At 36.0% G+C, this 16174-nt stretch overlaps 1 protein-coding gene across 12 annotated transcripts in view; it reads left to right on the top strand.

Moving 5' to 3' along the window:
• The window catches only part of HDAC9 (histone deacetylase 9), a 938649-nt gene that overhangs the window by 71363 nt on the left and 851112 nt on the right, over window positions 1-16174 (top strand). The window lies entirely within an intron of this gene.

Below are 16174 nucleotides of genomic sequence, written 5' to 3'. Positions count from 1 at the left end.
GAACAAACATAATCCAAGTCTCGAGAATGATGGAGTAGGGTCAGATACTACATGTTAATCATAGACAAATTTTAAAAGAATTTTCCGCTTGGATAATTGTATATTCTTAAAAAAAACACCCTTTCCTCATATTGATGTCCTTGAGTTACCCAACTCTTGAGGTTGAAGCTAATATAATATTATTTTCAGGATTTACAAAAGGAGATCTTTTGCCAAGATTTTCACTCTGTGGTGTGCCACACCCAGATCAGCTACTGTGATATTCCACTGTTTCACCAACTTTCCCCACATCCTCAACAAGCTGCCAACTTGTATGTTGAACTTGGAACTGAACATTATTGGAGGGTATATCCATGACTGTTGATTCTAAATGACGTAGTAAAGGTATTCCCGAGTTTTTAGTTACAATCATTATTTATAATTGGCATTGTCTTCTGGATACACAGATGAAGAGTTACCTAAGGCCTCTTACCTCTGAGTCTTTGTGCTCCAGTGGTTCTCAAACGTTAGCATGCATTAGCATCACTGGGAGGGCTTGTTAAAAATTCGCCCATCCTCTTAGTATATGATTCAGCAGGTCTGAGGGGGGCCCAACCCTTGCAAGTATTATAGGTTGCCCCAGGTGATGTTAGTCTTGGCCTGGAGACTACACTTTGGGAAGCACTGGTCTAGCCTGCTGTACTTGTTCCTTCCTGCTCCACCCCCACCCCACAGACAGCCCTGTGTGTGAGCTACATTGCTTATCACAGTTCTGGTATACTGTATTATCCTTTCTATTAAGATGAACTTAAAATCATGTTTGCATTTTATATATGTATACATCATATTTTAAATGAATTATATATCGTGTATGTATAAATTTAATGTGTCACAATTGCATAACTTACAAAAAGTCATTTAATTTAGAACCACGATAGTTAAATATTTTTTTCTTGTGATGGGATGTTTTGATGTCATTAAAAACCATACGGGACAAATTGGCTAAGTACAGAAGTGGCAGAAAACTTCTTCTGTTTCTGGAAATTATTGTCTAGAATTTATATAGGGGTTTGTCTTTAATTCTCTAGACCAGAAAGTGGACTTTTTATATATTAAAAAAAATTGTCCTGTCCCTTTATTATCCACCACCTTGGTCATATGCTCCCCCTATTGTCACCTCTCACTCTGGGAAGAGTGACGGGTAAGATTGAATGATGAGAAAATAGAATTTATGTCAGTGACTACAACTGTATCCACATGAAACATTTGAAACAGCAACTTTACCAGGATATATAATCTTGAAATGGGCACAAAATGCAGATGCCATCATGGCTAATGAAGGATAAACTGTATAGGACAAATTTGGATCCAAATTATAATTAAATTCAACGTATGAAACTCACTTTTCAATAGTGCAATTTCAGTGTCTGTGTGGTTTTTACTTAGCATCTTTCTAACACATTTAGACCTGGACCCACTTATTTTTAATGAGAAACACATAATCCCATTAACAACACTATTTTAAGTGGTTAAATTCCCAGTTTAGGCCATCAAAGGCTATTTAAAGGTAACTAGCTTGCAGTGAATACAGAAATATTTTGACAACCTTAGTTAAAGAAGAGAATCAATACAATATAATAAGAAATATTTAAAATTTTTCCAAGCCTAAAGGAAAGTAGACCACATAGCAGGAAGATAAACAGGTGGGAAATTTTATACTTAATGTGAGCTATGGGTACCTTAGAGAATTTCTCAGGTAGGTCCATATTACATCTAATTTTGTTCTAAAAGTAATGTTTTTTTTGGAAGGTTGGTGTAAGGGTGATAATAGTCTTAGTTTTCTCACCTTATGTGGAACAGGGTGAGATTTTTGTTGCTTTTGAGATAACTGCTTAAGAGGTAAAGTATATTGGGCAAGAAAGCTATAGAAATGGTATTTATATGTAAGGAGCTGATGGCCAGAAGTAACATTTACTGAACTTTGTGTGGTAAAAGAGAGAAGTACAACATAGAGTGCTTGTACCTAACTCCTCCTGAGGGAGAAGAAACATGATTAAAGGGGATTTGAGGTTAAATAGAAGTCTTACTGTACACCCAGCATAGGTGTTTGTTTCATAGAAAGTGGATATGAATCCTTGCTTCAAGGTGCATATGGAGAAGGAGGGAATAGTATGTGTAGGTCAACTTTTTTCTGCTCAAGATGATAACAACTTGTAACATTTTTTTTTTAATTCAGAGCTTCTATGTGTAAAGGTACTGTAATACATAAAATGGGCAAATACATTGGACTCTCTTTCAAAAAACATAAAGTAAAATAATACCAAATACTTTGATTAATTCCATATATACCTGATACAGCTTATAACTGGTAATGTTTGACAATTGAAATCAGCATACCCTTCCCCCCCGCCAAGAATATTGGTTTTATAATATGAAAATATCCTTTGGGACTGCTGTTTGAATGAAGAAGTTCTTGCCAGCCATGGTAATTGTTCAGTTAGGAGAAAGGAAAAAGTGGGTGATAAATAAGACAACTATTGAGTGAAGCTCATTAAAATTTCCTTGTGTACTTTTCTTATAAATGCTCTGCTCTGTTGAGAGCAGCACTATCGAAAGGCCTCGGTCAGTTCTGTTTGGGAAATTTTTATGAATGAAATCTGAATTGAGGAAAGTCATAGCAAGTGGGCCAGGTGGGTTGGAGTCTTTTCTATTTGTTACAAATGCGAACTATGATCAGAGACCTGAAATGCACTTTGCGTATATAAAGGAAAATGTTCTGGCCACAGACATGAAAAAATTCTCCTGCTATCATTAGCCTGTATCTTTTGGTGCCATATATATTCTGCTGGTGAGAAATAACCTAATCTTTTGACTTAGAAAAAGTGTTTTTCTTACATCTCATTAAAAAAAAAAAACGCTATCTAAAAAGAGACTTAAATTGGCCTGAGGCAATCACCATCCATTTGTTTTGCTTTTGTTCTGCAAAGGGCTCTAAGGAGTTATTGTGCACCAGAAAAATAGCCTCACTCCGGTTATTCTAGAAATTCTTTAATAGTCAGTGTTTTGGACAAAGTATTTATGCTTGTCTTGAAAATTGGTTCTGGGATAGTATGCATTCTTGTTTTCCCCATAAAACTTCTCCATCCATGTTCAATTATAGTTGATATCAAGTACTAAATATTACTGTCTTGATCATGTATTCAGTCAAACAATAAGTGCTGATTTTTGAATATAGAATTCGCTAGTTTTTATTTTAATCCTGGTGCCTCAATAATGTTCTAAGTTAGAGCAGTGTGTATTGCTTTTGGGCACTGAGGAGCCTGCAAGGAGGGCAGACTGGATAAGATTGGCAGCTAGCTGCTGCACTTGGGATAGTCAATCATTCACATTTCATTAAGCATCCATTTTGTGCCAAGTGGTGTGTTCTTCAGTAGGGACGCAAAGAGTACTAAATTATGGTTTCTACCCTTATAGACAGCACCCTTTAGTGGAGAGACAGAAGAATGAGTAGTTTGGGTCCCTTCAGTGTGTTAAAGCATTTTAATAAATGTAGGATCAGAAATTAATTTCTTCTGTATAGCAGTATGGATGCCATTTATAGTAATTTATTTTTTATCAGGATTGCCAAATCTCAGAAGGAAGGACTTTAGGTCTCATCCAATCTAGTTTCCCAACCATGTCAGGTAATAAAAGTCACATGGGGCTCTTGTTATAAATACGGATTCTCAGACTCCTCCCCTAAAGAGAATTATGTAGTCAGCTTGCAGGGAGGGTACCAGATAACAGATTTCATAGTGCTCTTCACTGTGACTTGGCAAAATGCAGAAATTTTTTTTTTAAGTTTATTTATTTAATTTGAGAGGGAGAGTGAGCAGGGGAAGGGCAGAGAGAGAGGGGAGAAAGAATTCCAAGTAGGTTCTGCACTGTAAGCACAGAGCTCAACATGGGGCTTGAACTCACAAACTGAGAGTTCATGACCTGAGCCGAAACCAAGAGTCAGACACTTGACCTATTGGGCCACCCAGACGCCCGCCAGGAATGTTTTTTAATCTGTCTAACAAGCACTAGTAATTCTCATTTTGAGACTCTAGAAAAACAAAAAATACATCATTAAATCCTATCTCAATAGAGGTATTTCTCTTGTGAGCTAATATATAACTCAGTTATTTTGCTTTCTGCCAAATGAAAAGCTAGTGCTATTGAAAATTAGAGGAGGTAATCATTTGTGGAGAAATTCTGAAGGCTTCTATGCATTCTCTGCTATCTAGGCCATCCTGTTTTTATGTGGAGGTGAAGCAAAGATATTCTTATAGAGAGAGTGCATTTCCCCCCCACCCCTCATATTTCTACCTATTTTAAACCAGATCATATTTTCAGGATGATCTCAAGAATACAGAAGACATGATGTGAGCCTGGACATTTTTAAGAGTAAATAAGATAGGCTGAATCAACCCTAGAATGATTCTACCTTTTACTTTTGATGGATCTAATTTGTATAATGCAGTTTTGATGAAAATGTACCCAAAGAAGTTTTGAAACAAAGAACACAACATACATGATGCCTCTTGATATTGGGCAATGCTGTGGCCTGATGGGCATCTAGGTGAGTCTGGATAGTAGAGATACTCTAGCTGTATTGCAGCATCCTATAACCTTAGTTTTCAAAGCCCATTGCATAAAGATAGGTAATTTCTCTTTTCTTCACCATTGTGAAGACACTTATAATGCATATGGAGTGAGAGGGCCAGGCTTGTCTAAACAGAAGTTAAAGGTTTTGTGGAAAAATCTTATATTCTATTCTTTTTCTGATTGGCATATCTTAGGCAAAAATTAGCTGAGTTTTCCCTGCCTGCCTCTGTTTTGCTAAAGAGCCGAATTCTCTTATAGAAATGTGGTGGATTTAACTAATGATCAAAAAGTTCTTTGAAATATAAATTGTTATGGAAATGCTAAGTAGTATAAACAATTTGAGGGCAAGCATTAATAAAAGCTTCACTGCAAGCATTTTTAAAGAGGACTAATAAAAGTTTCACGGTTCAATTAATACAGCACAACATTGGGTTTTCTAGAAGCATATGGGGCCCAGAAGGCCTGCCCCTGTTTTTAAAATTTACGAACTCTTTAATGATTCACCACTTTTACTCTAGTGTATCACCCACTGTGGTGCCATTTAGTCATTAAGTAGGAAACTAAAACCAGGACAAAGCTACAAACAAATATCAAAATGTCCAAGTGGGTATTTTTTTCTTCAGTTTGTTCACAATATGTTACCATAAAAAATGAATGGTAAATGAAATAGAGTCATAGGACAAATCAAGTAGGTTAAGTCTTCCCCTGATAAGTCTGATAAGCTTTTTAATGAAATACAGGTGAAATCTCATTACAATAAACTGTGTAACTAAAATATTTTCAGGCCCCCAGCTAATTATTTATTTCAAAGTTGTGATCAAGATAAATATTCTAAGATAATCAAATCAGTCCTTCAAGTTTTGTAGCAGAATTTGATTAGAGTACAGTATTGATAGGAGATAATGAACGTTAAATTTGTTAAATATTATTTTGGATTTTCTTTTATTACTTTAAGTTCACAGTTATGTGACTCATTCTTTTGCTATTGCTGAGTCTAAACTTCTCAATCTGATATTCAAGTTTGAAACAAACCAGATAGAAGATTTTATTTATTCTTCAGTTCCTGAGGGACAGTGCTTGAAACGTGAGGCACAAATCTTTTACCAAAATATTCAGTTTAAATTTATTTTGCACATGTATTTCTTCTCAACTTTACTTTTCACAATTACTTTTGATAGGTAATTCAGTTTATATATTTATTGTGTTCATTACTATAACACTACCAAAAAACTCCTCATAATGTAGTTCAAACAGAAAAGAAGGCTGTTTCTTCCTCACATAAAGACTAAAAAGACTTTCCTGAGTGGTAGACTCTTCTTTTGTAGTGGCTATGGAGGCCCCAGATGGTTGCTGTCTTGTGACTTGTCTTTCTTCTCCTTGTGGATTCCAAGGTTAGTATACGTCTCTCCGTCAAGCTGATGGAAGGAAAATGGAAGAGGTGGGTTTATGTGGGACGTTTCCATAGGCATACCCACATTTCTTTGGATATAATTTAGTTACATGACCATACCTCACTGCAAAGGAGGCTGAGAAAAGCAGACTAGCAGTGGTCCAGGAAGAGGAGGAAACAAGTTCGGTGAATAGCTAGTCAGTCTCTCCCACATTTATTGTGAACATTTATACCTGGGAGTAAATATATGGTAGTGCTTATAAGAGGTAGGAGTATTTCATAATGTACTCTTGATTATACCAATTATTAAAGAGTTAAATAAGGTTCTTTCAAAGAGGTAGAAACATATTGAAATCAGGGCAAATCATTTTCTAAGAGATTCTTCAGTAAGCCTTTCATTAGGAATCATGTGAAATAGTGAAGCAGTGTAGCTATTAGTAAATTCAAGTTCTGGTTAGTGGAAGCTTCCCAGAAAGTGGGAATAATATGTATAATATAGAATAGTATGTGTCCTTAATTAGTATACAAAAGTCATATCAGTGGCAGCTGAAGGCTGTCTGCCAAAAATAAATAAATAAATAAATAAATAAATAAATAAAAGTCATGTCAGCTTATCTGAAATTATAGTTACATCTACTGAGGAAGAAGTAATTTAATATTCACAATTCTTATGTTTGCTGTCTATTGCATATTGGCATCACATTAAAATTTTTTTTAACATTTACTTATTTTTTGAGAGATGGAGACAGAGCTTGAGCAGAGGAGAGACAGAGAAAGAGAGGGAGACCCAGAATCCAAAGCAGGCTCCAGGCTCTGAGCTGTCAGCACAGAGCCTGATGTGTGGCTCGAACTCACAAACTGCGAGATCATGACCTGAGCCTAGGTCAGACGCTTAACTGACTGAGCCACCAGGTGTCCTGCATAACATTTTTAAACACCTTCAGGATTTCACATATTATGTTGAAAATCTAGGTCAAATAGACAGTGGTTGATAAACACTTGTTTTACAGTGAATGCAATTATAAAACAATGCTAGGCTTCATTTTATTGAAGATCCAGTGGCAAATTTTAGTACCTTGGCAAAACAAATGGGCAGCCTTTTGTTTATAACTGTATGTGGACCTTTGCAGATTTTTTTTCTATATTCTTTAGGGTTTGCTGTTAATAATATCAAAGTTGTGGGTGTGTACATGTGTGTGTGCATGTGCGTGAGTGTGATTGTTTTGCAATATTGTAATAAGTGTCAGGAAATACAGAGGTATGTAGAACCATCTAAACTCCACTAAAAAATACTCAAATGTTTTAGTTTCTATGGTTTTATATATATTTAATTTTTATCTGTTATCTTTTGAGAATGTTAATGTATAACAGTCTTCTCCATTTATAATTTATTACTTCTAATTTGTTATAGGATTAGAAAGCAAAGAATTGTGTCAAATAAAATGTTAGTGAGCTAAGAATAAGTTCTGAAGAAATTAAAAAATTCTTTGTTATGAGCAAAATATATGTTTGTTTTTTCTTACATACTGTAATTACATTTTAATTGTCTCCCATCCCCCTTATTTTCTTGTTTTCTTTCTGCCTTTGCTATATAGTTTTTTACAAATTCTAAGTTTCTAATAGGTGAGCCATTATTATGGCTTTGATTTTGTCATGTTCATGCTTGCAAATTATGATCAATACCTTTTATCCACACATGTCTCATGTGTTGATTTTAAGTTGCTTCAGAGTTACTTAAATACCCCAAAGGAGAGACTCATGACATACTATCGGTGAGTATTTCCTTAAACTCTTAAATCGATTTACTGGGAATAGAAGAATTCTGAGATAGTCTGTGAAATTGTTTTGAGTCTTTTTTCATGCTAACCTTCTGACATTTGATTGTGTAAGACTCTTTGCTCTTATGATGGATGGGTTGCTCCGTAGTTAGCACTGCATAATTAACCTTTCCTTCCAGGCTCTTAACTTCTAAGAAGACTTTATATTGGTTTCATAGTTCCACTGGCAACTGGCCTAACTGGAGAATTTCCTTTGAAGTTGGAATTTGGCCTAATAATTTTTCCCACTTTGGAATTCTGTGAGTCCTAAGAGAGGGTAGATAATCATAGGGGCACATATGCAGGCATTCATCTTGTAACCTTCACCTCAGAGGAGATTGTTCTTCAGAAAGAAACACTGAGCGCCTTTGGATTTTTTGAGAATGTAAGCGAGTTTAACAAAAGCTGGTGGTGACACCTGTTTCTGTTGTTACTGAAAAGGTTACTTGATTACCTCACCTATGTTTTTCTGGTTTTGAGATTCTGAGTGCTTTTTGCAGAGCTAAGACTGCTGTACAAATGGGCAAAGACAGAACTGTATCTTGAACTCCTCTTTTGGAATCTCTATCTGGTTGGAAAAAATATAGAAAGTCATTGTAGTTACTTGTTTGGTTTGTCACTGGGATCCCCAAATATCTGCCTAGTGTGTTCATGGATGGGGACTTATGGGGAATGTTACTGTCATTCAGCGAATATTGTCTTTCGTAGTAAATTATTAACCCAGTGATTATGAAGTAATTCTTCCTGAAAACCTGTCTTCTCTGCTTATATGTTGTATTAAAAGAAATATTATAATTAGGGATATTTTGAAAACTACTTTAAGAAAATAAAAGCACAAAACTATGAAAATTGTTTTTAGGTGATTTTTATGTTATTTTTGAACGTATCTGTATCTTTGTGTCTATAATATGGTGCTTCATTTTTAATGGATGTTTCACTTTATGTTTAAAGTGAAACAATCTATTGGAAAACAGATTTTAAAGGTATTAGTATTTCAGTGAAAGGAGCTGAAAATTAGAAAAAGTCAGGAAGCCAATTATAGAAAGAAGAAAAATAATACATATGATAACTTGTGTTGGATAATGTGTGCTATTGGATCTCTGAATTTCAATAAAATATGTCAAAGTAGAGTTCATTTTCCCTTCTGTTGGGAGAACTGATAATCCACCTCCCCATCTGCCTTCTTACCTTTCTTAGTTGTCTTTCTTTCATATTCTTTTCTCCTGCCTAACTCCCAAGAAGGATTTGGGATTTATATAATATGTTTTAAAAAATAAAATACATGACGAGGAAATGAAAGAAAAGAAGGGAGATTAGATAAAGCAAATGTCCTTGGTATATATACTCAAGTTCTGTAAAGTTGCTAGAGAAGTAGATTTGGCTTTGAACTTCTTGGTAGCAAGTCTTTTTTCTACTATGAGATGACTCTCCTTCAGCCAAACTGATTAAGTCACCGCCCTGTTTGAAAAATGTCATAGACTGTCTATAGCCTCTACCTGAGGGACACAAGGACCCCACAGCCTTTTCTTGTTAGTCTTTCTTTTCCTCCTCCATGCACCATGAGCCTGTTCTGGTCACCACATGAAGCTATGTGCCTTCCCTGGTTCTTGCTTTTCTGCTTGTAGACCTTTGGGTGTGACTTTCTCACTGTTGGGAGTGCCCTCCCCTTCATACCAACACACCTCCAGTCCTTGGGAAATTTCTTTATTTATTATTCAAGGCATGCCTCTGTTTCATTCTTCTGTGAAGCCTTCCTTGGTGATCCTGGGCTTCTCTGATACCTGTTACCTCATTGGAAAAGGAACTTATCTCCTATAGCTGGGGGGTTTTCTTAGTCATAGCTTAGTAATAAACTAAGCTCTTTGAAAGCAAGAGACATCTTTCTAAGATTTTTTTTTAAATGTAAAACAATTGGTTATTTGACTCATAGTTCCTTGATTAGCTAATATGTTGCCTAGCACATAAAAGGAGCCAAATAAGTGAAGAACAAAGGATATTTTGTGAGGAGGCTGATAAACTATCTTTGGAGTGAGGGGAAACAGTTGAAAATATCTCAGCAAAACCAAGGTGCTTGATCTCTGTGGTAAATCATGTCCCCTCCCTTTGTTTCTTCTTATTTATTCTTTTGTTAACTTTCTGTTCTTTTAACGTCTTCCTGACGGTTTTGAGCTGTTCTTTTGCTTCTATTTAGGTGCTACCCATTGAAATTTTTTGTGTCCCTCTAGGTGTCTTGTCTATTCCTTAAACAATAAACAGTGCAAGAGGGTGGTTATCCTTTGCAAGAACTGTGGCCACATACTGAGTTCCCTAAATGTTAAGTCCAAGTTTGGAGCTGCTGTAGCTAGCACAGTAGTAGAAAGCCGACCTACCAGCCTTTTGCCTTTTAGTAACTTGAACTCTCCCTGTTTCAATACTTACAAGCTACCTCCCACCCCATTAAAAAAATACACACTGTAGGTAAGAACAGAGGAAGGAGTAAAAGTATTTTCAATTGTGGTTAAGCAGCAAATTGTTTTAAGTTGAATTCATTGGTCCAACACCATTTAAACCTTTAAAGTTTTCTTTATTTATTTTGAGAGAGGGACAGTGCAAGTTGGGAAGGGGCAGAGAGAGAGGGAGAGAGAGAGAGAGAGAGAATCCCAAGAGGGAGGGAGGGAGGGAGGGAGGGAGGGAGAGAGAGAGAGAGAAAGAGAGAGAGAGAGAGAGAGAGAGAGAGAATCCCAAGCAGGCTCTATGCTGCCAGCGCAGAGCCCAATGTGTAGCTCAAAGGAACAAAACTGTGAGATCATGACCTGAGCTGAAACCAAGAGTCAGACGCTTAACTGACTGAGCCACCCAGGCACCCCAAACTTTTAAAAATTAATGCATTTTTGGGGTGCCTGGGTGGCTCAGTCAGTTAAGCATCCAACTTTGGCTCAGGTCACGATTTCACGGTTCATGGATTTGAGCCCCACATCCTGCTCTGTGCTGACAGCTCGGAGCCTTTAGCCAGCTTTAGATTCTCTGTCTCCTTTTCTCTGTGCCCCTCCCCTGCTCATGTTCTGTCTGTCTTTCTTTCAAAAATAAATAAGAATGAAAAAATTTAAAAAAATGGATGCATTCTTTGCAGACTGTATTATTAACAGTAGTAACATTTTTCTGAGGAACTTCCATGAAATATGTACAAAGGAAAACAGCTGGTTTAAAATTTATGACATGTTGATCTCTGTGTTTTCATTTCTTCTCATTTAAATTGATGAACTCATAAGCACTTTAATATGATAGTTGAAGTCTTCATAAAAATTAAATTAGGTTCCTAAATTTTCTGTGTGTCCCCACTAAAGATGTGTTTTGGCTTTATTATTTGCCACTGTTGCAGCATGATATTGGATAGATGGAGTGATCTCTTCCACTGGCATATATGTAGTCATATGGGGTTCCTTTCATATCTGCCCAGGAAGTTCATTGCTCTAAAGCTCATGGAAAGAACAGATGTGAAATAGGCAAGTACTGCATATCTTTCACTCACAGCTCTCTGGGGAACCTCTTTGGGTAGGCTCTTGTTTGTCACACACAAAAGAAGTATGTCTTTACCCTGAGTGATGCAATGGTCCAACCTCCTGTGGGGTAACATCCACTGACAATAACGCCATAACCCATTAGTTGATCGCAAACTCCCTGAATCCATAGGGATTTGCCCCAGTCTAAATGAGTGACTAATTCTTAAACTACACGGCAAACCTGAGGTCCTTGGGGAATTGGGACATGTTAAGGTTGGATTGTTTATTTTGCTTGTTATAACTGTAGGATCATTATGGATATGTTTACATCCTGCTGTCGTTGTATGTTCTTAACCAATATACAAGGTAAAGAGGTTTAGTCTTTTTGCTTCTGCTTTCCTTCTGTTCTTTGTCATCCTACCTCCACCCCATAAAAAAAGTGTCCATACTCATCAGGTCTAAGGGAATCTATATCTTTTGCTTTGAATACTTTGTTACCTTATCTGTTACTGAGAAATTATACAAATGCATATTCGAGGTTATCAGTAAAAGCCCACGGACTTAAAACATAAGCTCTGGAAACAAGTGTTACCTGTCATCTATCTGCTGTTCACTAGATCTCCCTTTGTCCCAGTTTCTTTATTTGGAAGATATGTAATGAATTTGTTATATCAATATATAAAAGATATAATTGTAAAAGAGATACTAAAGCATTTAGTGTTCATTTAGAGTTAGTATACACAAATTTGTGCTTTTGTCTTAACTGTGACCTGTAACTATCCTTTTGTGAATGTCACTCTAAATACCCACGTCTGTAGGTCTTTTCACACTGGTGACAAAACCATCATTTCCACATTCTATCACAATTTCTAGTTGTGTCTGTCACTTGCTCAAAAGCTTGTTCACTTTTGAGCAAATGGAATTATGCCATCCCTCTTTTTTATTATATACCGGCTTCCTACTCTGTCCCACCTCCAATAAATGATTGTGTTGCCTTACTTCACCTTTTGGTGTGTTTTTACACCATCTGCCATGCTGGCATTCTTGTGTGCCTCCCTCTGAATCTGTTCTTTGCCTCTTCTAACTTCTGGTGCCTTAGTTTGTGCAATTATCACTCCAATCTCTGCCTTTCTCTTCACATTGCCTTCTCTGTGTATGTCTAATCTCCCTTTAATAAGGATATATATGATTGCATTTAGGGCCCACCTGGGTAATCCAGGATAATCTTTCCATCTCAAAATCATTAATCACAATTGCAAAGTCCTTTTTTTTTTTTTTTTTAAACATATGAGATAAAATTCACAGGTTCCAGGGATGAAAATGTGAGTATCTTTTGAGGGGTCATTATTCAACCTACCCTACACACCTGACTGAAATAATGTCTCAAATCCTTCCATTTCGTAATTTCTGTTCATGAATTTGCTCATTCACTCACCCATTCACCAGACTTTTATATCATGCCCACTGTATGCCAAACACTGTCCGAGGTGTTAGGAATAACACCCTGACCATACTTTTAATTATTTGATTATTTTGTCAATAAGATGTACCATACAGAGTAAACAGAGATATAGGCAAAAGAGACAGTTTGATCCAGACTGTAAGATTAATTCTTTATATGTCTCCTTTTACCCAATTCTAGAGCTTAAGTCACCATCATGCCTCAGTGCTCATAAATTAGTTCAGTAACTATAGAGGTTATGTGTAGCCTATGGGCCAGAAAGTATTTTACAGGAGGGAAAACATATATCAGCTTAAATTCAATTTCAAAGAATATGTTGAGTACAAAATATAGACCTTGCCCTCCAAGGAATTTATAATCTTATACAATTCTTATCAACCTTTGCTGCATGTCAACATCAACAATAGAGCTTTAGAAAAATATCCCTGCCTGTTCCCCACTACATATCATGCTTGATTTTGATTTTGGGTGGACCCTAGAGGTCTTTTTTTTTTTTTTTTTTTTTAAGCTCATCAGGAAATTCTTACATGCTGCTAGTATTAAGCACAAAGAATCTTTGGTCAAGTAGAAGTGACCTGTAACTAGGAAAACAAAGGCATAGGTACTGTTAAAAATGTAAGTCCATTAAGATAAAAAGAAACAAAATAATTTGTATACTTAGAGGAGGATGAGATCATATCTGTCTCAAGGGAAATTTGGAGAAGGAAGTACACGAAATGTCCTTCACAGATGGGTAAGATTTCAAAAGATTTGGTGTGGAGGAATAGGGGAGGTGGGTGGTCATGGCTGGAGGCAAGGGCTGGGGGCTCACATCTAGGCATTAAATTTCCTTTTACTTAGATTTTCTGTCCTGGAATCCAGAAGCATCTGAAAAATATAACTTTAAACCTGATCTTCTAATCCATTTCAAAGGCAGTAGGGTAGAAAAAATTTTATTTAACAGCTAATAGGTTGATTTATACATTAAAAAAATTTAGAAACAGGGTAGGTGGACCTCTGAAATTTTAATCTAGGACCTGTAAATATTAGGAGCAGGCTTCAGTGAGAAAAACAGAAATAGAGGGGAAAGTTTTATTTTAAATGTTTCAAAAGAAGACTGGAAAACAGAAAAGCACAGTAGGAAGCAACAAAAGTAATTATGAAGTTCAAAAATGATAATTAGTGGAAGTAAGTGATATTGATAGAAAAGATAGTTAACTTTTGCTGAATTTTTCCCACAAGCTAGGGGCTTCATTACTATATTGTCTTCATTTCATGGAACTCTTCATAACTCTTGAGGTATAGGTACTGTTCTTATCCCTGTGTTACAGATATGGATCTTGAGGTTTTGAGAGGTTAAATATCTTGCTCTGTCAAGGTCTCATGGTAAATTGAGTGGAACAGATCTAGGACTCAGATCTAGGAACTCTAATTCAGTAGTGTGTATTCTTGACCGTAGTTCTGCTAGTTGTCAGGAATAGCTTGAGACGTACAGTTGATGAAGAGAAATTTGTCCTAGAGCTAGAAATTTAAGAATCATCTGAATAAAGGTAATAGTTAAAAACATGGGTAGCTTAAAATTAGCAAGCATGACCTTATCAATTAAAAGATGGAAATGAAGAAAAAAGAGAAAAAGAGGAGAGGGCCAAGGACTAAGTCACACTGAAACTTTCAGGGACAGTGTCTTATCCCTCTTTAAGGCTGCTGCTAACTTAACACATGATTCATTAAAAAAAAAAAAAAAAAAAAAAAAAGGTTCTTGAATAGTTAAGTAAGCAACTGAACCCATCTTTCCATTGTAAAATTTTCAACCTATGCTTAAGGTTCTACTTCCTAACTTCACTTACTCGAAGGAAGCAATCCTAAACACTTTCTTAAATTCTCTTGCCTGTATTTGTGAACCTGATTTAGTTTCAGATCCTTGGGGTCTTTGTTGGATCCCATTTTTTCCACCTTACCCCATGTTTTCCCCAGTGGAAGAAGGCTACTCTGTAGAGAGGTTATGCCAGTATAAGAGGATTTGCAGAGTGGTTCAGTATTTTTATCCTTGTAAACCATTGGTAAACTAAATTATCGAAAGGATAAATAATACATAAATGGTGATGTGTCTTGGCTGTTGGATGTCTTTCTCCTTATGCTTCTTTTGGAGTTCCTGCAACTTCATTTCATTCCCTATTGCTACATAGCACACAGGAGACAGCACTATTAAATAACCCAGGAAAATAAAGTTATTGCTGTTGAAATACATAGATTATCTTCTTTTTTGTTACCTGACAGTATAAGCAGATTAGGCTTCCTATGCTTGTCTGGTTCTTTTTAACCCCCATTGTTCCGCAATCTGGATCCAGCATTATTTATTCGAAGGGTTTCAGGAATTGAATGAAAAGGATTTCAGAATAGCTGTATGGTTGTGTCAGATATTTTAATGCTATAATGTTGTATTTCTTTTGCTGGTTTTTTCAGAATCACATTTTTGTCATTGATTTATAACTTCAACTATTACAAAATTAGCATGATACCTAAACTCTTAAAAAAATACCACAGAGCACTAATCTGTAACCTGCCTGACCTATTTTTTTTTCTAGTGCTGTAATTTGAATGCTGTGTATAATGTGGTCTTCTTATATAACTCATCCCACCTAACTTTATGAGGAAAATTAATGGAATGGGACTCTCATAAAATCATTTGATTAGAATCAAGGGAAATCTAACTTGCATTGAAGGTCAAGACTGCCTTTCAGAGTAAGCAGTTTTATGGTTCGAAGTAAAACAACTTATTTATAGACAGCAGTCAACAAGGCAAAAAAAAATCCATCGTTCTGTTTGAAAGACGTTGGGTAAGCCAGTGATTCTTGGTTTGGGCTCTGCCTTAAAGTCATCTGTAGCGCTTAAAGGAAACAAAGACAGAACCTGAACTGGAACCACCAACCTCAACAATTTTGATTTAACTGGACTCCTTATAGGTCTATGCCCGGGTATTCATTTAAACCTCCAAAGTGATTATAATGTGTAACCAATGTCCAGAGCCACTATGACAAGAAACATCAGGGAAGTACAAAAAAGCAGGAGAAAGTAAATAAATATAAAATTCTTGTCCTTTAGGAGATAACATTTACTTTCTACAAAAAGGCAATGTTGTTTTATTAGTTATGAAAATTAAACACTTGTTCTCCTATTTTGAAAGCATGCAAATTAATTTCATTTAGATATTAATTGTTACAAGGATATGTGAGAATACATATTGATGTGTTTAAAAAAGCCCTTTTCCTGTGTTTCTAAAAATACTTTTTTATGTTCAAGATTTTTGAAACTCACCTGTGGGTCTAGCTGCTCCCCCCATCATAAATCATCTGATTTATTAACTGAAAATGTACATTAATTTACAAATGAATAATTTAAAGTCAGAGGAATGAATGTGGCAGTTTCAGTCAATGAAAAA

The sequence above is a fragment of the Neofelis nebulosa genome, chromosome 4, assembly GCF_028018385.1.
Source record: "Neofelis nebulosa isolate mNeoNeb1 chromosome 4, mNeoNeb1.pri, whole genome shotgun sequence".
NCBI classification, from domain to species: domain Eukaryota; kingdom Metazoa; phylum Chordata; class Mammalia; order Carnivora; family Felidae; genus Neofelis; species Neofelis nebulosa.
Note: the sequence above shows the minus strand (reverse complement) of the source record. Positions and strands in the feature narration are given on the sequence as shown.